This window comes from Hylobates moloch, unplaced genomic scaffold (genome assembly GCF_009828535.3).
Source record: "Hylobates moloch isolate HMO894 unplaced genomic scaffold, HMol_V3 SCAFFOLD_10, whole genome shotgun sequence".
Lineage (NCBI taxonomy): Eukaryota > Metazoa > Chordata > Mammalia > Primates > Hylobatidae > Hylobates > Hylobates moloch.
Window position 1 is genome coordinate 11525065 of NW_026652285.1, and position 24173 is coordinate 11549237.

At 49.3% G+C, this 24173-nt stretch overlaps 1 protein-coding gene across 3 annotated transcripts in view; it reads right to left on the minus strand.

Moving 5' to 3' along the window:
- CCT6B (chaperonin containing TCP1 subunit 6B) overlaps positions 1–24173 on the minus strand; it is a 208650-nt gene that overhangs the window by 54376 nt on the left and 130101 nt on the right. Inside the window, exons 15-17 of one of the 3 annotated variants that reach the window (XR_009215267.1) lie at positions 22012–22197; positions 3916–4039; positions 2124–2245 (exon numbers count right to left, since the gene is read on the minus strand). The exons of 1 other annotated variant lie outside the window; for it this stretch is intronic. The gene's annotated coding sequence lies outside the window, so the exon portion shown is untranslated. Of the gene's footprint in view, positions 1–2123; positions 2246–3915; positions 4040–22011; positions 22198–24173 lie in introns of those variants that run through there. One more of the 3 variants, XR_009215268.1, reaches the window with a different exon arrangement.

Here is a 24173-nt window from a genome sequence, read left to right on the forward strand (position 1 = left end):
ACAAAGGCCCCTGCTCCTATGCAGGAGACCCTGAACTAGCTTCCAAACACACTTCTAGACTTACCTCTTTGGTGAATCTTCTTGGAATATTCCTGCATCCCCACCCCAAAACCACTTGATTTATTCTATGCTCTTGATATGCCCAACATCTATTTTTCTTGTTACATGTAGATCTCAGCAAATTTCACTGAGATCCAACTCTATGCTCTGTGTGTGACAGAGATGGCTTGATGGGGGCAGAGTTAACTCAGGCGCTGTGTTAGACACCAAGAATAAAAATGAAAATGAGCAATGAGCAACCTCAGGTAGCTCACAGCAAAGAAGTTTGATTAGTAAACAAATATTGTCAGCACCATGGGATCCATCCACTGATAGTGTGCTCTGGGTGCTTCATTTTTCCAAGGAAAGTGGTTGTCCTTGGAACAACCTGCAGGGTTACAGAAGTCATCACAGATGAAGGTGCATCTGGACCAGGCTTTGAAGCTAAGATGAGGGCAGACATTCCTGGGCAAAGGTACTCACCTATACAAGGACATTTAAGGAGGAATCTGTGTCATAATTTAAGAGAATTATTAGCAGTTGGGTATCGTTGGAGTGAGAGTTTTCACTTTTTTTTTTGGAAAGAGAATGGATTGGAAACTCAAGATGTGGGCAAGGTCCATGTCAGAGGGAACATTGTGAGCCACACCAAGTGGTTTGTACCATAGGCACAGGCAACAGAGGGGATGGGGATGAGGAATTTCAGTCAGGAGAGTGATAAGCTATATAACAAAACAGAAATTCTGATTGCAATCATTGCTAACATTTACTGAGTGCTTTCTTATGTGCCGAGACTGGTGCTAAGCAATTTACCAGATAACCTCATTTACTCTCCACCGAGTAAGATAAGTACTATTAGTATCCCCAGGTTCACAGATGAGGAAACTTAGATCCAGGCAGATTATGTAATTAGCTCAAGGTCATACAGCTAATACCTGGTGAAGCCAGGATTTTAACTAGAGAGGGTCCACCCCAGAGCCCATGCCCTTAGCCATTGATGCTAATGCTAAAATTCCCTCTCATTGCTTATGTAATGAGATGTGTAATGAGATACATTACTTTGCGACTATGCTTTAGGACATTCCATATGAGGAGGTAAGGAAGAGGGGGTTGCAGAGTGTTTTGTACAAAAGGAGTTTTCAATAAATGTATCTGACCAAGGGAGAAATTGCATAATAAAGAAATATGGGATTTTAGATGGCTAAAATTAAAACACACTTTAAAGAAAACGTGCTCAACTCCCCATATTCCCAGGGAAGAAACTGAGGCTCAGAAAAGGGGTCACACAGAGAGTTGGTGGCAGGGTCTGGCTCTGGGGCCTGACTCTGATATTTTTCTTACACTATCAGGGCAATTTAGCAGTCTTCATAGTCTATTCCTACACAGCACTATCTTTCCGAGGTCCTGGCAAATTGTACTCACTCTCTGGAAGTAAGAGAACAACTTTGTTCTTTTTCTTTTTAAACAGCAGAGGTCCCAGAAACAAAGCCAGGATTGGCCCCGAGAAACTTAATGTGCACACTGCGAAGTCTGAGACAACAGAGACTCCATCGAAGGAAAAGCAAAAACTCTCCCCAAAGCCATCATTATGGGGAGGATTTTGACCACAAAAGAAGGAAAGAGTAACAGTTCAAATAAAGAGCTCCAGCCCAAGTCCCCAAATCCCAAAGTGAGATCCAGTGAGTGTGCCCTGAACAGAAACTGCTTACCCTGGTCAAGGTAAAAGCCAAGGAGACAGGCACCCAGGCTTCCCATAGGGAAAACTGAGTTGGAACTCTGCACCCACCCAAGCCATCTCTCCATCACACACACACACACACACACACACACACACACACACACACACACACACACAACACACACACACACACACACACACACACACACACACACACACACACATCTTCCCTCATCACCCCACAGGGTGCCCAGGACCTTTCTAGTGTCTGCAAATGGAAACATATTAAAGGTACAAGACATTTAGAATAATACAAATGCCTAGAAAGGGCACATAACGTGGGCTTCTTTCTCCTCCCTTGACATATTATGACTAAGTTGGTTAAATGTCTGCTCTGTGCTCTGTCTGAAAGGGTAGCCAGTGGTGTGGTGCAGAGGAAAGAGCACTGGACTGGGATCCATAAGGTTCTGATCCTCTTAGCATTTGCTGTGCTTCCTATTTCCACTTTCTGAGCCTCAGTTTGCTGATCTGAAAAAAACAAATAAACAGACAAAAAACAGTCTTTCCAGTTCTAGGAGCTGATTAAAATGGAGCAGCTTCTTCACTGTCCCCTCCCAACAAATACCTATTGCCCCCTGCCTTTGCTCTTACTGTTCCTCCTACCAGAAATGCCCTCCCACCTCCTCTCCACCAATTCACATCGAAGCCCAGTTTTCTCCAAGAATCTTTCCCTAATTATCCCCACAACTATGTGTTTCTTACTTGGAAGCTCCTCAGCAAGTCAGTGCTATTTCTCACACACGTTGCCTTACAATGCTTCATGCATGAATTGATTATCCTTCTAACTGGACAGCAGTATGGTTTGGATCTGTGTCCCCACACAAATCTCATGTTCAGTTCCCAATGTTGGAGGCGGGGCTGGTGGGAAGATATTGGATCACGGGGGCGGTTTCTCATGAATTGTTTAGCACCATCCTTCTTGGTCCTGTTGTCGCAGTAGTGCATTCTCATGAGATCTGGTTGTTTAGAAGTGTATAGTAATTTTAGCCAGGCACAGTGGCTCATGCCTATAATCCCAGCACTTTGGGAGGCCAAGGAGAGTGGATTACCTGAGGTCAGGAGTTCGAGATCAGCCTGGCCTACATGGTGAAACCCCGTCTCTGCTAAAAATACAAAAATTAGCCGAGCGTGGTGGCGCACACCTGTAATCCCAGCTACTAGGGAGGCTGAGGCAGGAAAATTGCTTGAACCCAGGAGGTAGAGGTTGCAGTGAGCCAAGATCACGTCATTACACTCCAGCTTGGGCAAGAAGAGCAAAACTCCATTTCAAAAAATAAAAAATAAAAAAATGTATAGCTTTTCTTTTTTTTTTTTGAGATGGAGTCTCACTCTGTTGTCCAGGCTGGAGTGCCATGGCACAATCTCTGCTCACTGCAAGCTCTGCCTCCCAGGTTCATGCCATTCTCCTGCCTCAGCCTCCCAAGTAGCTGGGACTACAGGCATGCGCCACCACATCTGGCTAATTTTTTTTTGTATTTTTAGTAGAGATGGGGTTTCACCATGTTAGCCAGGATGGTCTCGATCTTCTGACCTCGTGATCCACCCGCCTTGGCCTCCCAAAGTTCTGGGATTACAGGTGTGAGCCACTGCACCCAGCCATGTATAGCACTTTTTAACAACCTGCTCCCGCCATGTTGGATGCCTTGCTTCCTCTTTGCCTTCTGCCATGATTGGAAGCTTCCTAAGTCCTCTCCAGAAGCAGAAGCCACAATGCTTCCTGTAGGGCCTGCAGAACCATGAGCCAATTAAACCTCTTTTCTTTATAAATTACCCAGTCTCAGGTATTTATTTATAACAGTGTGAGAACAGACTAATACAGACAGCGAGCTTCTCCAGGGCTATAATCCCATACCAGTGCCTTTTCCACTGTAGAACCTGTGCCCTGGGGGGTACCTGTACTTAGTAAGTGCCTGGATTATGCCACCCTCCCCCTCAAACCCCTCTGTTGGGTGAGGTTCAGGCTCCACACTGTCTACAGGATAGTGTCATTCATTTTCTCAGCAAATATTTACTGAACACTTACTATGTGCTAGATGGTGGTAGGTACGGGAGATGCAACAATGAATCAGTCATAGCCCCTGACTTCAAAGACCTCTCAGGCTGACATTCAAGGTCATTTACGTTTGGTCCAGTCTCACCTCTCAGTATTCTCCTTCTCAAACCTCCTCTAGCTCAGGATGGTTCTTCTATCCCTCCTTGATTTTACTCATGCTAAATCCTTTGCTGGGAACCCCTCTCCACTCTTCACCATCCTCATAAATCCTAGAGTATGAAGAAGAGAAAGAAAAGAAAAGAGAGAGAGAAGAGGAAGTGGAAGAGCAGAAAGGATTATCAGAAAATATAAATCCAGCCCAAGCTTTAAGGATATAGGGAAACCCTGAAGTTTCCTATACCAAACTCTATCCTGTTGGTTAGGATCCAGATGCCTACTGTCCAGTGAGAAGGTCAGTGTTGGGGTCGCCTAAAGGTGAAGTCCAGGCAACTTCTCATTCATCCTGGAGATGACCCCCTGCCCTTACCACGCACCACTCATCCTCCCTCCTGGTTCACCCTTCAGCCACTCAGGCTGCTAACTTACTCCTTGTGCCTTTCTGCTTCATTCGAGTGAGGCAGCTAAACCAGAATGGCCAGGTGAATGGCTGGCTGAGCCAGTGAGTAACAGACAAACCTACCATCCCTGGTATTTTTCCCTAATTGGATTAAGAACAAAATGCAACTTCCCTTTGTTTCTTCCTAATGCATGCTACAGATCAGTGCTCCTAATAATTAGACCCCAGCACTTCCTATGCAGGAACACAGGGAGGCCAGTGGGCTGCATCTGGAGACACATCCCCTCTCTGTGGCCCAGCACCCAGCCCCTGTTTCTATCCACTACCCAGCCCTTTATCTAGGGCATGTTCTCATGAGAAGATAAGAATGAAGGCTCAAACTGCAGGGGACAGAAGAGAGGCATCAGGCTTCTCTTTGTGGAGCATTCACTTCCCTTGACCTGCACTCACGTCCCTGAGCTCATGGAAGGGAAGACATCGTGCTGGGGCGTATAGACTCAAGTAGCTCTTGGCTATAGGCGTAGAGGATACCACCCACATTCCCTACAGATTAATCCCCCTCTCTCCCCTGATTCCCAGCCAAACTTCATCCATAGCCACCAATACACTCTGGTGAGGGAGGTTGGATCTAAATCCTTCTCCATCCGATTAGGAGTTCCTGATGGAAAAGAATGATGGCTCTGCAAATAACTGCAAGCCCCCATAGGACAGAGGTCAAGACTCCTCATGTCTTCAGATTGGGGCTTCTGTGAGTGGAGGCCTTTATCCCTTTTTTTAGGCTGGAGCACCCACACAACAGGGCACTTCCTCCCCCATCCGATTGGGAGTTCTGTTGGGAAAAGGTCTATTCTCCCTCACAGGCTGGAGGCTTCCCCAGGACAAGGCCTACTAGATTTGGTTAAACAGGTATTTGCTTAACTCCCACTGTGTGCTGATGTACTGGACACTTCCTTGAACAAAGACTGAGACCTGGTCCTGGCCACAAGGAGGTGACAATGCAGAGGAGGAGACACAGCACCCTGCATAAGACCAGCAGCTGAGGTCGGGGCTCAGCTCTTCCCATCCTGACAGCCATCCGAAGGAAATAACTAAGAGATGGATGCATCCAGAACAGGGAAGCAGAGTCTGGCCCCTTTCTGCACTGGCTAGACAAATCCTGTGACCTTAGTTTTTTAAACCATAAAATAGAAATGGCAGAGCCTGTTTCATAAGAGTCTTGTGAGGTTCCTGCAAAACAACAGGTAAAGCCAGAGGGTTGGGTGCTGACACAAGCTTGGGGGGCTGGGGAGGAGCCCTGGCTTGCAGCATGTGTCCATTTCCTTGATTTCAACACTCCCCTCAAGACTCGTTTCAAGATACCAATGTGATGTCCCTGAAATGGGAGCAGGGAAGAGATGTGCCAAATTGGCTTTCAGGAGCTGGTGTGAGCTGGCCCCAGCACATCACTCCTTAGAACACACTATATGCTCAGGAAATGGTGAGCTCCTATTAGTACCTGATCAGGCCATACGTAGCCCCCTATTTTTTCAAATGTCTGAGCATCACCCTTAAACGGGATATGAACAAGCTGCAGCATTTTGGAGAAGGATGACCTAAGGATGGAACAGTAGACTAGCTATTCACCAAACCATGTCCCATTTCCTCTTGGGCACACCACCAGACTCTATTTGCAGCCTCTCTTGGAGGTAGGGCAGCCATGTGACTGAGTGCTGGCCAAAGGAGTGTGGGCAAGTATGACGTGCGTCCCTTCCACACACAACCCATAAAAACCTCCCAGGCAACCTTCAGGTTCTCTCTTCCCCATGCACTGTTTAAATGGAGAGGAAAGAGCCCCAAGATGGAAGGAAACAGGGATGTGGGATTACTGCACAGAAGGTTGCCCACTGAATACCTGCACTGGACAAATACGTGAGTGACACACCAACTGCTGGTAATTAAACACTGAGATTTGCAGACAGTGTCTTTCTTACAGCAGTTGGCTTATCCCAACAAACACAGGTTAGCTCACAACTTCATCACATGACAAACAGCTGAGGAACTGTTGCCCTATAGAGGAGGAGGTTCAGCAGAGAACATTGTACACTGTCCTTAAATACTTTATCCATCATCATAGAGCAGAGTTGACCCAAGTGACATGAGACAGCAGCTCTAGGACCAGTGGCAGGAAATTCCCAGGGATGCAGATTACAGCTCCACACACAGGAAGGTAATGTTAACAGAGGTATAACAGGTGACCTTAAGAGACAGCAAGCTTCTATTCCTGGCTGTGCAAACAGGTGAGAATGTTGCAGAAGCCACACGAGCATCAGCTAGCAGCTTGACATCAGTGACATATCGCAAAAACATCCTCAAGACCTTAGATTTCTATGATCTTATGATCTGTCATCCCCAACTAGGATGCTGCCTCCTCCATCAGTCTAAGATCTCCCTAGGCCTGGGTTCGACACTCTCAGGAGACCGAAAACCCTCAGGACAAGAATGCTAACTCTTTATTTTCTTTTTGTTTGTTTCTTTCTTTCTTTCTTTTTTTTTCTTGAGACAGGATCTGGCTCTGTCTCCCAGGCTGGAGTGTGGTGGTGCCATCTTGGCTCATTGCAACTTCTGCTTCCTGGGCTCAAGCCATCCTGCCACCTCAGCCTCCCAAGTAGCTGGGACTACAGGCACACATTATGATGTCCGGCTTATTTTTTTGTATCTTTTGTAGAGATAGGACTAACTTTTTTTCAGAATCCGCCCTAACCGCCCCTGGCCTCAGCACCCGTTAAGAGCCCCATGTTCAAATGTGGGGGCCAGGCTTAGGGTTTAGGGAAGACCTGGCTATTGGGGAAAGCTGGATTTGAGTCCCCAGATTCTACATTCCTTAGCAAGAATACATGGAGAAGTCTAAGTAGCGGAGAGGCAGAGGGAGGGGATTGATCTGAAAAATAATTTGTGGTGGAGGAGAGGAGGGCTGGCTGTTCCCATGTCCGGCAAAAGCAGTGATCTTCAGTTCTCTCAGCATTATCCAAGGATGAAGGCTCAGCAAGAGGGGCCTTGGCTCATCTCTCTGGAGGCCTTCTGACATGACAGTCTGGTCTGTGTTCTATCAACATAGGCACTGTGCACATGCACGAACACACACGAACACACACACACCTCTGTCCTGGCCTCCAGAGAGAGGCCTGCTATCTCCTCAAATATTTCCCAAAGTCAAGCTCCCAAAAACACCCTGAGATTTCCAGAAAATCTGGAGACGGGGCCTGGGGAAGTGGCAGGGAAAATCCACAGAGAAGAAGGCTTCAGGGCATTTTCCTGTAAGAGTCATTAAGACATATTAAATTCTGACGCTTCCTCCTCCTGCCTACGCCAGCTTCACCTCCACACAAGCCTCCCCATCGCCACGTACAGAACGTTAGGGCCAAATTGAATTAGAATAATTAACTTTTGGTCACACTTTTAATTTGGTGCAGGAAATAAGAGAGCTAATGGAGATTAAACAAGGCTCTGACTCCAGAGACCAGCCTGGAAGCTGCACGGTGAGGCCCGGGCTCTGGAGTGGGGGAAAATAAACAGCCAGAGAAAAGAGGCTGAGGCAGATGTGTGCTGTGTGAACTGGCATGTATGTGCATGTTTGTTGATGCCTGTACTTTTGCTTGTGTGTGTGTGCACTTGTATATGAAAACATGCTCTGTATCATGTAGGTAAACATGTACTCTGTGCATGTACACACGTGTCTGAAGGTTTGTACACATGAATGTCTCTTTGTACATGCGTGAGTAGGAGTGTGTGTGGGTGTACCCACATTGCTTTAAACCCTGGGCAAGTAAAGCTCCTTGATTTTTATAGAATCCTAGCAGCTCTGACTTAGAAGCTACCTTCATAAATATCTTCAAACCCAGTGTCTCCCCACCTGTTGCTAGAATCTCTTCTACAACATTTTCCCCAGGAGAGCACACAACATCTGCCCACACTCCTACACTGATGGGGCATTCACTACCATGGAAGACACTCTGTGGTACTCTGATTGTTAGAAGCACTTCCCTCCTGCAACATTCACCCAGAGCCCTAGATCCCACTCCAGGGTCACACAGAACAAGCCCAATCTCTCCCCCTGGCATCCCCTGAAGATGATGACTGTTCCCTTCTTCATAGTCTCTTCTGTGGGTTAGAACTCCCCCAATTGTCTTCTAGGACTTCACATGACATATGACATTGGCACATGGCACCTAACACCCAATCACATGCCAAAGCGTGAAGAGTCCACCTGGGATGGCACTCATGCCAGTGGGTGCTTAGGGATCATCTGCTCAGGCCGTAGTCAACTCAAACTTCACATGCATCACAACATCCGGTGGGATTTTTGAAAATGTAGATTCCGGCCAGGCGGGGTGGCTCATGCCTGTAATCCCAGGACTTTGGGAGGCTGAGGCAGGTGGATCACAAGGTCAGGAGATCGAGACTATCCTAGCTAACACGGTGAAACCCCGTCTCTACTAAAAATACAAAAACATTAGCCGGGCGTGGTGACAAGCGCCTGTAGTCTCAGCTACTCGGGAGGCTGAGACAGGAGAATGGCGTGAACCCAGGAGGCGGAGCTTGCAGTGAGCCGAGATCGCACCACTGCACTCCAGTCTGGGCAACAGAGCAAGACTCTGTCTCAAAAAAAAAAAAAAAAAAAAATGTAGATACCCAGGCCCTTCCCCAGGAGCTCTGATCCCAAAGGTCTGTAAAGGGCACTGGTCCTCGGCATTTTAAACAAGCAGCCAGATGGTTCTGATGCTGGAGCCTATGAACCATTATTTGCCATGGTCCCATGGTCTCATTTTACAGATAAGGAAACTGAGGCCCACAGAGAGGAAGAGATGCTCAGAGTAAGTTAGAACCTAAGCCAGAGCTCCATCCTGTCTTCTACTCCCTGGTGCTTATTCCTAACACCAACCCCAGGATGGATAAACAGAGACTTCATCCCTGCAAGCCCACATTCCCCTGGGGGAGCCCATCCCCACCACCACCACACAGGCAGGTCCAGATCTAGAAGAGAAGCATCCTTCCGCAAATCCCTCATTTCCATCTGGTCCTACAATTATCTCTGGCCAGGGTGTCAGGAAGAAAGAGACAGGGATCCGCAGCCCCGTGTCTGCTAAATAAAGTGTCCTGCACCCTGGAGGAGCTGAGATTCATGGAGGCCACTGCTACATTGGAGGGAAATTCCCATCAGTGTGTGAGAAGCAGATTGGGGTCAGGACCCCAGTGAGGATGCCAAGGTGTGGGGAAGGAGCCATGCGAGAGAAGGCCAGTCTGGAGTTACCAGTGCAAGAAGACTAGATCTGCAGGGTCTGGTGGCAGCCAAGGCCTCATCCCTGCTGAATCCAGTTACCTCCCAGAGGGCCTGGCCACATGCATTGGCCACACTGCCCAGCTGCTGTCCACCCAGGGGCCCTGATGACCTCTAGTCATAAATGGGGACCGAAGAGGAGAGGTGAGGGCCTCAGAACACATAGCTTTTCAGTCCAGGCTCCCAGCTCCGGGTCTGTGTTCTTTACACTGCACCACCCTCATGCCTTGTGCAAGAAGCCAGCACCAATGGGAATTGTCACAGGAGGCTAGACGATGAAGACAGACAAATAACAAGCCTAATGTCAGACCAGATCTGCTCCCAACAAAGTCAGGATAAAATCAAAGTCCCAGAGACCAGGACAGGAAAAATTGTGTTTCACTACCAGTGACCTTCCTCATTACCTGCAATCACTGTCTCTCTGTCCTGGTCCCCAAGACATCCCTTACTTTCTAGGACTAAGTGAGGGTGGGCAGGCATCTGCAAAATTCAGAGCCCTGTGGGTACGGAACACAGGAGAATAAAACAGAAGAAAGGGGAATTTTGCTTCTTTTGAGCTTGCTTCCTGATTTCATTTGGCCTGAGGCCTGATTTCTCTTAAGCCAATGCATTCCATTTCCAAGGCTGTTTCAAAGGTGAGATTCCCCAGAGGGAAAGTGAGGCATCCCTGACTGCTTCTCGAGTCACTTGCTGTCATGATCACTCACCACCAACACCATTCTCTCCTCAGCCTTGGCCCCCCAGCCCTCTGCTTAAAATGTGTCTACCGCTAGAGAGCTGGGAGCAGTGGGGCTCTGATGAAACAGTGAGCGAAGAGTGAAATGAGGGAGGGGACAGCAGGCTCCAGCCCCCTCCCCACCCCACCGCAACAGCAGGGGCAGAGGACTGGGCTGGGTAGGTCTGTCTATCTCTCCAGCTGCTGGGAAGGGTGCAAGTGACGAGGGCAACGAGGGATCCCCGCCCCACCTATGGGAACCGGTTGGTGGCTTGGCGGGAGTGGGTCCAATTGGGAAATAGGTGCTGGTGTTTCTGTCCAAGTTCCACCTTCACTGAGTGCTTGGGAACAAATGGCTCATTTCTCAGGGTCTCACATCCCTAGTTTTCTCCCCTGGCCCCCTCTCTGGTGAATGCAGGGGAGGAAGATGAGAAGTGGACAAGAGACATCAAGGAAGTGTCACTATCTTAAGGTCAGAAGGACAGGGTGCAGGCGCTGCCTGCAGCTCACTAGGCACATGGGCCTGGACGGGTCCACTTGTCCTTGGAGCCAGTCTTCCCTGTAGTTGTAGTGGTGGCTTATTGCTGACCCTTGCATGCCCTGATGCCTCACATTCTATTCCCCATCCACTGGCATCTTTCATTCCTTCCCTGCTTCCTGTCTTTGCTCCATGACGAACGTTGAAGGAAAATCCTGAGTGCTAGAAAAGGCATGTGCTCGGGACACTGACTTCTCCAGTGATCGGGGAGGCCCCTGAGAAAGCAACTTGGTATCTGAAACCTGAAAGGTGAGTGGGGCTTGCTCCAGAAAGAGGATTGCAGAAGAGTGTTCCAGGCAGAAGAAATAACTTATTCAAAGCCTTGAGGCAGGAAACGGCTTGACTCATTTTCTCAAGCACTAAAGGGAGCCCCCAGGGTGGGGACTCTGCAGATGGGGCCAAAGGGTCAGGCCCCTGCCTGCTGGTGCAGGTCCTTGAATGTGGTAGTAAGGGTTTTGAATTTTATCCTGAGAGTGGCTGGAAGTGACTGAAGGGTTTCAAACAGGGAGAAACTGGAGAAGATTTGCATCTTTAATAGCCCACTCTAGCTGCAGCCTGAAGAATGCAGACACAGGAGACCTGTTAGGAGGCCGTGAGAGGGCCGGCACGGTGGCTCGCGCCTGTAATCCCAGCACTTTGGAAAGCCAAGGTGGGAGGATTGCTTGAAGCCAGGAGTTTGAGACCAGCCTGAACAACATGGCAAGACCCTGTCTCTACAAAAAAAAAAATTAAAACAATTTGCTGGGCATGGTGGTGCATGCCTGTAGTCTTAATAACTCGGGAGGCTGAGGTGAGATTCTCTCACTTTGAGACCAGCGGGGTGGAGGCTGCCATGAGCCATGTTCACGCCATTGCCCTCCAGCCTGGACAAGAGAGCAAGACCCTGTCTCAGAAAACAGAAGAAAAACAAAAACACAGAAAAGGAAGCCATGAGAACAGTCCTGGAGAGAGACAATGCCAGCTCAGACCCTGGTGGTGGTGGTGGAGGGAACAAAGAGAATGGAGGGAACCAAGATGCCGTATCCTTAGGAGGAACCAACAGGCCCTGGGATTTCCTAGACGCGAGAATAAGGAGAGGGCACCTGGGGAGACAACAGGCCCAGAAGCGCGCACGTGGGGGTTGCACAAGCAGGCAGCGTCTGTTTGGACACCAAAGCTCCCACTTTCTGCATGAGCTCAGTCAAGCTCCTCAACTACTGTGAGCCTCGGGGGCCTTGTCTATAAAAAGGGGAAAATGCCTTCTAAGCTGGTGTGATGATTTAAATTAACTTGTACTGGTATGAACAGTGCTCAGCACCTAATATGTACTTAACAAAATTGCTTTCCTTGCCCTCCCTCCTATGTCTAGCTTGCCTTGCAAGTTCAGCCCTTTCTTCCCTCTGGGGCGTAGTGTGGTGGTGAAGGTCACCCACCTCCGTGACCCCCTTACCTCCTACTAAGTACAACTCTCTGCCAGAGCAGGTACTGACCTTTTTCATCTTGCCCCCTCATGGAACCTCACTAATGTTGAAGAATGCATCTCCCTGCTCCGGTTCTTGCCCCCTTCACACTAGGCTCCACCCAGCCATCAGAGCCATGGTGTTAAGATGTAAGGTCATGGCACTGCTCTGCTCCAAACCCCCACAGTGGTCTCACTCAGGGTAAAAGCCAGAGTCAGAGTAAGGTCCACAGGGCCTTGCCTGCTCTGCTTCTTGTCTCTCTGCCCTTGTCACCTCCCACTCTCCCCTGCATCCTTTCTCCCCTAGCCACACCAGCCTCTTTGCAGTCCCTCACTCCTGCAGGCCTGCTCCTGCCTCAGGGACTTTGCACATGTACAGATACTCACATGGCTTCCTCCCCGCCTTCAGTTCTTTACTCAGATGTCATCTGCTAGGTAAGGCCTTCCCCAGCTGTCATCTTCAAATTGCACCACAGATACCCCAACCCCCTTCTGTACTTTACTTCTTTCTCAACAATACTCATCCTCATTAATAATGCTGTATGTCTTATTTATTTAGTTTGTTTTTTGTCTCTGCCCTCTAAAATGAAAAGACCTTGAGAGCAGGGATTTTTATCCCTTTGGTTCACTGTCATATTCCTCAATACTTAGTGTGGTTGCCTGACACATATTGAACATTTGAAAAATGAATAAGAGAGAGAGAGAAAGGGAGGGATGGAGAGAGGAAGTTTCTTAAAGTCCCTAGTTGCTATCAGAGGCACTGGGCATCTCATTTCATATAAGAGCAGGTGTCAGCCGGGCACAGTAGCTCACGCCTGTAATCCCAGCATTTTGGGAGGCCAAGACAGGAAGATTACTTGAGCCCAGGATTTCGAGACCAGTCTGGGAAACATGGTGAAACCCTATTTCTACAAAAAAATACAAAAATTAGCCAGGTGTGGTGGCATGCACCTGTAGTCCCAGCTACTGGGGCGGCTGAGGTGGGAGAATCACTTGAGCCCAGGAGGTGGAAGTTGCAGTGAGCCAAGATTGCACCACTGCACTCCAGCCTGGGCAACAGAGCAAGACTCTTGCAAAAAAAAAAAAAAAAGAGTAGGTATCCATTTGTGGTCAGGGTTTTAGGTGAACAAGAAGCACACAGGTAATTCGGAGCATTCAATGCTCAAAACTAACTGCAGTGAGCATTCTGACTCACAGAGGAGAGGAGGCAAGTTTCCAACCAGGGGCAAGATTTCTACCGGGCTGGCATAAATCATAAATTTGCTGTACTTCCCGAGTGACCTCCACCCCCACCCCACCGTGAGAAGATATACTAGACACAGAATCCAGAGCATCTTAGCATGTCCCTGGCTCCTGGGGCCACTCAGTGAAGGTGCTCAGTGCTATTAAGACGCACAGAGCAACGTCAACCTTGTTAGTGAGGCCAGTCCCGGGTGCAAACACCACCCTGCCTTTGGCTGGCTCAGGGGGGCTCCAGATTTCACTGTATCTCACTGACCCTCCACTTTCCCACCTTTGAAATGTGGGTGATAATAGTCACTGTGAATTCTACCCCACAGTGTTTTGGCAAAGCTCAAGTGTGTGGAAACATAAACTTCTACACAATTATTTTTCTAGTCCCCTTTAATCTCTAAATTTTGCAAAAGGAAAACACACCTCTCTGGATCCCTTTGCTTGCTTTCTTGCTTTGTGTCTTTGTGTTTCTCTCTCTCTCTATATATATATATATAATTTTTTTTTTAGATGGAGTCTTGCTCTGTCACCCAGGCTGGAGTGCAGTGGTGCAATCTCAGCTCACTGCAACCTCTGCCTTCTGGGCTCAAGTGATTCTCCTGCCTCAGCCTCCCAAGTAGCTAGGATTACAGGCACCCACCACCACACCCGGCTAATTTTTGCATTTTAGTACAGACGGGGTTTCACCATGTTGGCCAGGCTGGTCTCGAACTCCTGACCTCAGGTGATCCGCCCACCTCAGCCTCCCAAAGTGCTGGGATTACAGGTGTGATCCACTGCGCCTGGCTGCATCTCTCTTTTTAAGTCAATTTTTATGTCTGTCTAACTGAGCCTCCGTTTGCGTCTGTGTGTGTGTCCACAATTCTCCCTCCTCTGTCTCTGAGTGTCTGTGTTCCTGCTTTCCTCTCTCTCTGCCTCACTCTGTATATCTCTGTGTGTCCCTTTCTGTCTCGGATTCGCTGTTTGTCTTCTTTGTCTTCTCTCTTCTCAGTTTCTCTTTTGACTCCATCTCTCTGCCTCACTGTCTGTCTCTGTGTGATTATGTTTCTTCTGTCTGAGTCCTACCATCTCTCTCCCTCTCTGTCTCTGTCTCTCACTTTCTCTTTCTGTCTCGCTCTGAATCTATGTGTGTATCTCTGTGTGCACTCTCTCTCGCCCTCTTGCTCTCTCACTCTCTCACTCTCTCCCTACCTCACTCGCCTAATTGCTTCTTGTCTCTGCAGATCGCTGTGAGGATTTATGTAACACACAGACAGGGGTGGCAGTAGCCAATTTGAAAGGCTGCTGGCAGACATAAGAACTTAATGCTACACCAGCCTTCAGGAAAATGAGCTGCGATCCCCCCAAAGCCTCCTGTGCTCAGGGCGGCCCGGACCTTCTTCCTCCTCCTCCTGAAAAAGAGAGAGGCAACTCTTTAGACAGACCCCTCTTGTGCCCCTGCTGTGTTCAGGGACCTTTGCATCACAGCATTTGAAAGGTCTGAGCCTCCTAGGGAATCAGATTCACAACAAAGCTCCACTTCTAACAGAGACAAAACTGGGCCTGCAGTCAGGATACCTGGGGTCTCACCCCCACTTGATTGGAGGCCTCGGGTAGATCAGGACCCCATTCTGGGCCTCTGTTTCCCCATCTGGAAAATGGCTCCAGCACTCTAGGATTCTAAGAAACCTGGGACATCCCGCTGTAGGGGAATGAAGGGACCCTATATCACACCTGGCAAAACCGGTCAGTGCTTCAACAGACGAGGCAGTGGGGCTGATAGAATAACACAGACACAGAGAGAAGGTGCTGAGAGAATGACTCAGCAGCCAGAGCGGTGGAGAGTGGACTCCATGAGCAGAGGCAACAGGGAAAGCCCTCTCCCTCCCCTGTGGCTGGGGCCTGCTTCCTGTTCCTACGCACATGGCACGTGCCAGTGCCACCCAGCTGACCAGGTTTGGTGTGGGTCATGAGTGCCTCTGGTCGTTTCTCAGACAGCAGCAGCCAGAGACAAAGTAGGAAGGGTAGGGAGCGCACGGGTACCTGAAGGAAGGCAGCGGGGAGAAATAAACACTGATCGAGCATCTGCTCTGTGGCTTGCTCTGAGCAAAGTGCCGGAACTGAGCCCTGCTCAGAGCAGTTAAATAACCTGGCTGAGATTGAAGCCCATGCCTGCTAGGCCCCCCAAAAACTGTGCTTTTCCTGCAGCCATGAGGACTTTTAAAGGGAGAGAGAGAAACCTCCAAAAAGGAGAGAAGAGGCACCTTGCAAGCACACTTTTCCTACCGTACATGTCTCCAGCCGTCATCCTCCTCCATGAAGAAAGGCTGGGTAGGTGGAATTGCTTGGTCTGCAAAAGAGAATCTGGGAAGTATTTTGAAGGAAGCACTCAATTTCTGTTTGCAGGTGCTTGAAGGGTTTACATCAGGGAGGCAAAAAAAAAAAAAAAAAAAAAAAAAAGTGTCACCTAGTTCCACAAAATAGAGGCAATGGAGTCAGACCAGCAAGAGCAACTTGGAGCAGATTCAAGGAAGGACTTCCTGCGTGTCAAAGAACTGGTACAGGCTTGAGTTCACCCTTGAAAGTTACCTAAGTAAAAGAGATCTTTTACTCTTGGTACTTTTTCAAAAGATCAAAATCCTCTGGAAAGGTGCTAACTTGTGTGGACACAGAGGATTGAGCCAAATGACATGTTGGAGGCTCCTACAACTCTTGGGCATCTACTCTCAGTGTGTAGGCACCACACATATTCGCAGGCACACACACACTCAAAAGCTTGAACATCCATGTTTTTCCCCCGATGAGGCTCTGCAGCCCACCTGCAGCTCGGCTTGCCAGTCCCCACCCTCAAATCCCTCTGCATGGCGGGGACTGCCAGGGAGGGGCCCTCTGTAAACTGATGGGCAGGGTGTCCCCACAGACAGGCAGGAAGCCAGAGCAGACATCACTATCTCCTCATCGCTCCAGGCAGCCACCTCCAAGCCCTCCTGCCTTTCAGGAAGCCAAATCAGGAAATTAACTGGGAGCCAAGATGCCTCCAGACACCCGCCTGGAAATTCAAACCAGGAGCAGGTGGGGGCTGGCTTAGGAGGAGGACAGAGTGGATAACGGGGCTCCTTGTAGTGGGGCAGTGGGCCCATACGGGGAGTATGTGCCAACCCTTTTTAAGGGGGCAGGTGTCACAGATAACCAACATGAGCTGCCTGGGATGGGAACGTGAAGGACACAACCAGCTTATTCTGGGGAGTATACTCCACCCAATAGCAGGAGGCCCCCACGCCGGGAAGCCCTGGCAGCAACTTGGTGATTGATTCTGCAGCCGCTGTACGTGAAATCCCCCAGGGGATGCAGATAGAGGGGACAGAATCAGGACCTCAAAAGAGGCTGCACTATACCACTATACCAAGGCAAGCACAGGTTTTAGAGCCAGACAAACGTGGTTCAAATCCACCCTTTGTCACTTACAAGTCCCATAACTTTATATCTCAGTTACCATCAATTAAATGGACATAATTATAGCAACCTGCATTTGTCAAGGTAGGCCAACTGTTCCAACAAAAAATCCTAAAAATCTCAGTAGTTTAACAGTATAACACCATATTTCTTCTTCTTACAGTCTAATATGGAGGTGGCAGTGGGGCTGAGCTCCATACAGTCATTCAAGGACCTAGGATCTTCTCTTTAGACCATCCCAGGGCTTCGACTCCACCTCTAGACCAAGGTTTCTCAGTGTCAGTACTGTTGACACCTGCTGGATAATTCTCTATGGTGGGGTACATCCTGTGCATAGTAAGATGCCTAGCGGCATCCCTGGCCTCTACCCACTAGACACTAGTAGCACTCCCCCAAGTTGTGACAACCAAAAATGTCTCTAGACATTGCCAAATGTCGCCCCATAGGCAAAATCGCCCCCGGCTGAGAATCATTGTTCTAGATCCTTTGAGTGATCCTCTGCAGCCAGTCAGCAGAGGAAGGAGGAAAGAGTGCACAAGCCTCACACAGGAGGTCTGAGGGGCCAGCCTGCATGCCACAGCGTGCGTTGCATCTGCCCATTTTTCACTGGCCAGATCTAGGTCACATGGCCCCAACTGCAGGGAGGCTGGGAAATGTAGTCCACTGTGTGTCTGGGAGGAAAAGGAACGTGGGTCTGGGGAGCACACAGTCACGCCTCTGCCCCACCACCTCTCAGGGTTGTCAGGATGATTTGACCAGCTGAAGAGTCTCGGTAAATAAAATGCATCCATGCCAAAGACTCTCAGCACATCTAATGACTGATATTCTTTGAGTGTTTGTCGTGGCTCCATACTCTGATAGCACTTGGGATGCATTATCTCGCTGGATCTCCATTTGTTGGTGAGGAAATTAAGGTTCGGGGATGGGAAGGATCACAGAGCTGGGTGCAGGGTCACAGAGCTGCCGGCTCCAGGATGCTGGCTCCAGCACCTGCATCTTGACCTCTGTGCTATACTTTGCTGATTGTTGCTCTCCTGGCCCAAATCCCAAGTTTATGCTGTCACATGCAGCATGGTCACTCCACAAATCGTAGACTTACAAAACATTTATCTGCATAGAGGAGGAAACTCTGGGGGCCAGAAGAAGTGATTGCCCAGGGTCACTCCGCTAGAAAGTGTCAGAGCCAGAACTAGAACCCAGATCTAGTGGTTGAAGACAAAGTACTCTCTCTCTGAGAAAGAGGCCACTTCTGTCCTCGTGCCAGGAGGTAGGGATACTGGCAGAAATCTCTGTTCTGTGCTCTCCCATCCCTGTGTAACTAGGTCTTCAGACACAAGTGAGAGATGGCTCCAGAAGGCAGGGAGCTAATTTTCCCAGATGACCACACTGGGGAGGAGTATGAAATACAAGTGGATAGCCCTGTCTGCCTTGGGTGCTTGGGGAGGGGACAGGAGCCTTGGAAGGGAATCAAGTGGCTCAGCTTGGAGCTCTGGCTTCGCCACTCATTTACTGGGTAGCCCTGAGCATTCTTTTCCTCTCTGAGCCCCAGATTTCTCTTCTGGGATGGCATCTCAGGTGTAACAAGCACTTCTCAATCATATTCCTGTCTGTGGTCCCATTTAACCCCCCACCCCACAGTCTGTGTGGAAGGTGGGAGTGTGGCCTCCATTCTGCACAGCACCCTGGCCACACAGCCAGGAAGAGGCACAGCCAGGCCTCAAACCCAGTCTTGTCTAGTGCCAGACTCGGGGCTTCCCTTCAGGGCTCCCCCATTCCAACGTTCTAGAATTCTGCCATTCTGTGGCCCAAGTCACCCCCAGCCAAGATCACCAACACTTGGCCCTCAGCCCAGGGAAAGTCTCTGAAGAAAGAGCCCCCTCTGTTCCTGGGAAAAGTTTCATAAACTTGGGGCACTAGAGACAAAAGACATTGACCTTGCTGTCAAGAAGGAGTCCTCCTCTACCCTTTCTCCTTCACCTCCATGACCCATCGGATCCCAAGCTGTGTGGCCCAGTTTGGAAGGAGACAAAGGTGTGGTTGAAGGCATCCTCTAGCGAGGTGGCAGGCTGAAGGCCTGGCCTGGAGGAGGGTGAGTGGTGGCCACGCACCCCTGCCTCTGCTCAGCAATGAGAATGATGTCATCCAACCTAGCGCTCCTGTCACAGACCTTGACCTCCCCTGGACCACTCCCACCTCCCATGATCCCCTGCTCAATGAACATCATGGCTTAGATGGCTCTGCATCATCTCCCTCCCTCAGTCCTCACTGCCACACCCTTAGGTCAGGCCCTTGTTCTGTTAGGGCCTCCCCACTAGCCCCTAGACTTCACTTTACTCCCTCCAACACTTCCTCCACAATGCTGCCACAATGATCTGACAAACCTGGCCATGTCACTCTCCTGCTTGAAACCCTCCATGGCTCCCTGATCCTCTCAGAACAAAACACAGACTTCTCGGTCAGGCCCACAAGACCCTGTTACCTCACCAACCCTCCAACTTCATTTCAGCCATGCTCTTCCTTGCCCTCAGTGCTGCAAGAACAGCAAACTATTCATGGTTTCCCCCAAGCACGTCACTGTTTCAAGCCTCCTGTGACTTTGCCCAAGCTGTTTCCCCTACCTAAACTGTGTTCCTTAAAAGGTTCATAGCAAATTCCTATTCATCCTTCAAAACCCTGCTCAGATAGCACCTTTTCTCTGAAACCTTTCCTTACCACTTCCTTCCTCCAACAGCACTAAGTATAATACTTAACATTTATTTATACTTTACTAATTATAGTAAAACTTAACATTTAAGTATTACTTACTATAATACATTTGTTAACAACTATAATAATACTATACGCCAGGCATTGTCCTGGACCCTGCGTATGTCTCATTAATTTAATTATCCAAATCTATGAGGCAGAGTGACAGTTTTAAAACCATCCCTTCCACGTAAACCTGGGCAGGCTTGTGACAGCCTAGACCAATAGGAGTGCAGTGGAAGTGATGCAATGTAGCACCTAAGGCTGGGCTATAAAAAGTCACATAGTTTCCACCATGGTCTCTCAAAATGCTCACCCTCCAGACATTTCCTCCCAGGATGCACCTCCCAGAACCAGTGCACCACACTGGGAAAAGCCCAAGCCACACAGAGAGGCCACTCGTGGGTGCTCTGGTTGGCAGTCCCAGCTGAGTCCAGCCTTGGAGTCACACGTGAGTGAGAAGTCTCCAGATTATTCCAGCCATTCACATCCCCCTTAAATATTTGAGTCCTCCAGCTGAGGCCCCCCACATCGTGGAGCAGGGACAAACCACCTGCTGCCCTTCCTAAATTCCTGACCACAGAATCTGTCCAGGCACAGTACAGTGGTTGTTTCTTTACATCTTTGAGTGTGAGGTATTTGTTACCCAACAGTAATAGTCACAAATAGCTTACAGTTCATCCCGTTTCACAGATGCAAAAACTGAGGCAAGGAGAGGTTCAATAACATGCACACTGTCCTAAAGCTAGGGGGAGGCTGAGCCAAGATTTAAACACAGGCAATCAATTTCCAGAGCCAGCCCTCTCCTATGCTTCTCTCATGACGAATATCACATGGTGGGTTGCCTGTGTAAGTATTCATCTCCACCATCAGACCCAGCTCCTTGAGGGCAGGGACTGCGGTCTCTCTCTATTCCCAGCACTAGCTCAGTTCCTGGCATGGAGCTGAGGCTGAGGCCAGGTTTGCTGAACTGACCTGAGCATCAAAGGGAAGCCTCTGCAGTGGGGTTGGGTGAGTGGGGTCAGGGCCGCCAGGGCGGAGCTGAGCCTGTTTATGTCATGATCTCCCGACAGAGCTCCTCCAGTGCTGCCCTGCTGACCCCCAGGCCCTTGCCCCACCCAAGCCTCTGACTCATCATCTGTGTAAATTGATGATTTTCTGCCCAGCCAGCTCCTTGTGCCCCAGGGGCCCAGCTGACAGCTTCATTAAAAACAGTTGCAGTCAGTGCCTCTCAGTCCAGCAGAGCCTGCGGGCATGTGTCATAGCTGACCCCAAGCCCCCTGGCCACGACCCAACAACACAGAGCACAGCCCAGCTTAGAGTCAAGCATTTGAATCTCCACTGGTTATGACCACGGATGCCCCCCTTCCTGGGTCTGGGGATCAAGGGGCAACCTCTTAAGTCTGAGGCCTCCAAGTGGATGAATCCACCCTCAATGGATTCACTGCAGAGAAGAGTGAGATTAGGACCAGGAGTCAGTGGAGACAGGTGTATGCAGACCCTGGCTCTGTGCTGGGGAAGTCACCCACCCCCTGGCTGCTGCTGGATCTGCCTTCCAGCTCCAAGAGGAAATCTCCAAATGATTCTTCTGGAGTTGAACTTTCAGAGGCTGTGCAGGTCTCCCGGGGGCTGCTTTATAGAGAAAGAGACTTATCCTTCAGCCCCACTGTCTCCTGAACCCTGAAAACTCCCTGAACTCTCCCCTCGGTGACCTCAGACAGGTCACTCAACTCTCCCAAGCCTCACCCTTCTCATAGGCTGGTGTGAGGCTGGACCTTGGCTGCACTTTGTAAACACCATCAGCTGAGAGGTAAGACAGGCATGCAGCCAAGGCCAGCTCAGCTGATGCAAAGAGGAAATAAGAAGGATACTAAAACAGCTGACATTTGTTGACATTTCTCTATATCCTAGACACTCTTCTAGGTTCCTTACTGGCATGAATTTATGTATTCATCCCAACAACCCTCATCAGTAGACACATTCATTCCCATTTGACAGATGAAGCAACTGAGCCACAGAAAGTCAAGTCACTTGGCCAAGTTCTCTCAGCTAGCAAGTCAAAGAGGCAGGAGCCAAATTCAGGCAGACCAGATACGCAGTCCTGTTCACTTAACACTCACACCAACATAAAGTACCCAGCACAGCATGTGGCATGCACTCTAGCAGGCCAAGGACCCTTAGCCCCTTCCCATAGATGGGGAGAGTGGCTAGGACACATGGACCCCAGGGGCCATAGAGGGCCCCGCCCCCCTCCTCCAGACCCTCTGTACCTGGGGGTGGGTAGCTGAGCCCCACCCTGGCCCTGGCATTGGTGCAGGTGAAGAGGCCATCTCAGCATATCATCCTTTTGTCCTTTCACTTGTATGGGAAAGGGATCCAAGAGTTATTTACTGCAGAGATTTCATCGAGATGTTCTCGCCCTTACTGTACATCCTTTAAAGGTGAAGTAAAAATATCTAAAGGGGAAAAAAAGCATTTTATTCAGCATCGTAAAAGCCATTGGCAGATGTTCCCCTGGAAGGGGGAAGAACAGCATAAAATTCTGCAGTGACATTGTTCTGAATGAGTCTTCATAGCCAGCGTGAGCAGGTGGAGAGGTGATGGGAGCAGCGGCTGTTAACAGGGGCTACTCATGGCTTCAGGTGCCACTGGGTGGGTTCCTTGCTGCATCCCCAGAGGCTGCCACTGGGTCAGCACAGAGTGGGAGCTTAATAAATACTTGTTACATTCAAGAGCGAATAAAAGAATGGGCTCTAGAGTGAACCCCTCCCCAGTGGAAGGGGAGGGAGGCAGTGGGCCAGAGCATCGTAGCACTCAGGGCTGGACCACTGCCCCGAGACCCACTCGTGGCACATCACTGACAGGTGACACTCTCTCTCACATCCATGTCTTTGCACTTGTGTTTCTCTGCCCGAAGGGGTTTTAACCCACGCTGCTTGCCTCCACTTGCCTGTCCAATATCGACTCCATGTCCAGCACTCCCAACCAGGACCACTAAAGGGCCTCCTCCTCCTCCAGCTAGCACCCATCCTCCCCTCCCCTGTGCTCCTCCAGGCTCTCTGTGCAGTGTAGGGTACATGCCTGTCTCTGTCTCCAAGAAAAAGTGTGCTCCTAAGGACGGGGACCCTGCTCAGTAAGTGTTTCTCAGATGAATGAATGAACGATACTTGCATAAGCCTTGACGCTTTACAAAGCGTTTTCCCACAGACGGCTCTAGGAACTCTCAAAGCACCCGCATGACATGGTAGCCAGCTTTGACATCATAAGCCTCATTTTACAGGTAAGAAAGCAGTGACTAAGATAAGGCAAGAGCATTGCCTAAAAGTGTATGGGTAGTGTGGTCTGCATGTTCGTGTTCCCCCCAAAATTCATGTTGGAATTCTAACCCCCAAGGTGATGGCATTAGATGGTAAGGTCTTAGGCAGGGTGTGATGGCTCACGCCTGTAATCCCAGCACTTTAGGAGGCTGAAGCAGGTGGATCACAAGGTCAGGAATTCAAGACCAGCCTGGCCAGCATGGTGAAACTCTGTCTCCGCTAAAAATACAAAAAAAAAAAAAAATTAGCCGGGCATGGTGGCGCACATCTGCAATCCCAGCTACTCGGGAAGCTGAGGCAGGAGAATTGCCTGCACCCAGGATATGGAGATTGCAGTGAGCTGAGAATGCGCCACTGCACTCCAGCCTTGGTGACAAAGCAAGACTCCATCTCAAAATAAAATAAAATAAAGAAGGTAAGGCCTTTTAGGAGGTGATCAGGTCATAGGGCCATAGCCCTCATGAATGGGATTAGTGTCCTTATAAAATAGGCCCTAGAGAGCTTGTCTGCCCCCTCCACCATGTGAGGACACAGAAAGCACCATCTATGAACTGAGAAACGGGCCCTCACCAGACACCAAATCTGCCCGTGCCTTGATCTTGGACTTCTCAGCCTCCAGGACTGTAAGAAATAAACTTATACTGTTTGTAAGTCTACGTATTTTCTTATAGCAGCTCGAGTAGCCTAAGAAAACAGGCGTCCTTGAATCTATGTCTAATTTAAATCCTTAGCTTTTCTTATTATGCCAAGTTGAAATTCACAAGCTGTAATTTTTGCTCCCTACCTCCCCACACACAGATACATTCACATGCATATGCAGATGCATGCGCTCAGGATACACACACACATATATATGCACCCACATGGATGCATGTACATATCACATGCAGGTATGCTCACACATGGATCCATGTGCACATATGGGTGCATGTAACAAAGACACGAATGTGCATGCACACGTACATGCATGCACATGAGCAGAAATGATAGGAATGAAGAGAAAAACAGGAGTTGAGAAGAGAGGGAAGGAGTTCCAAAGGCCTCCCTCAATGCCTACCATCCACTATCAGGCTTTGCCTTTGATTTTCTGCTTTTAATTTTCACATCATCAGTTA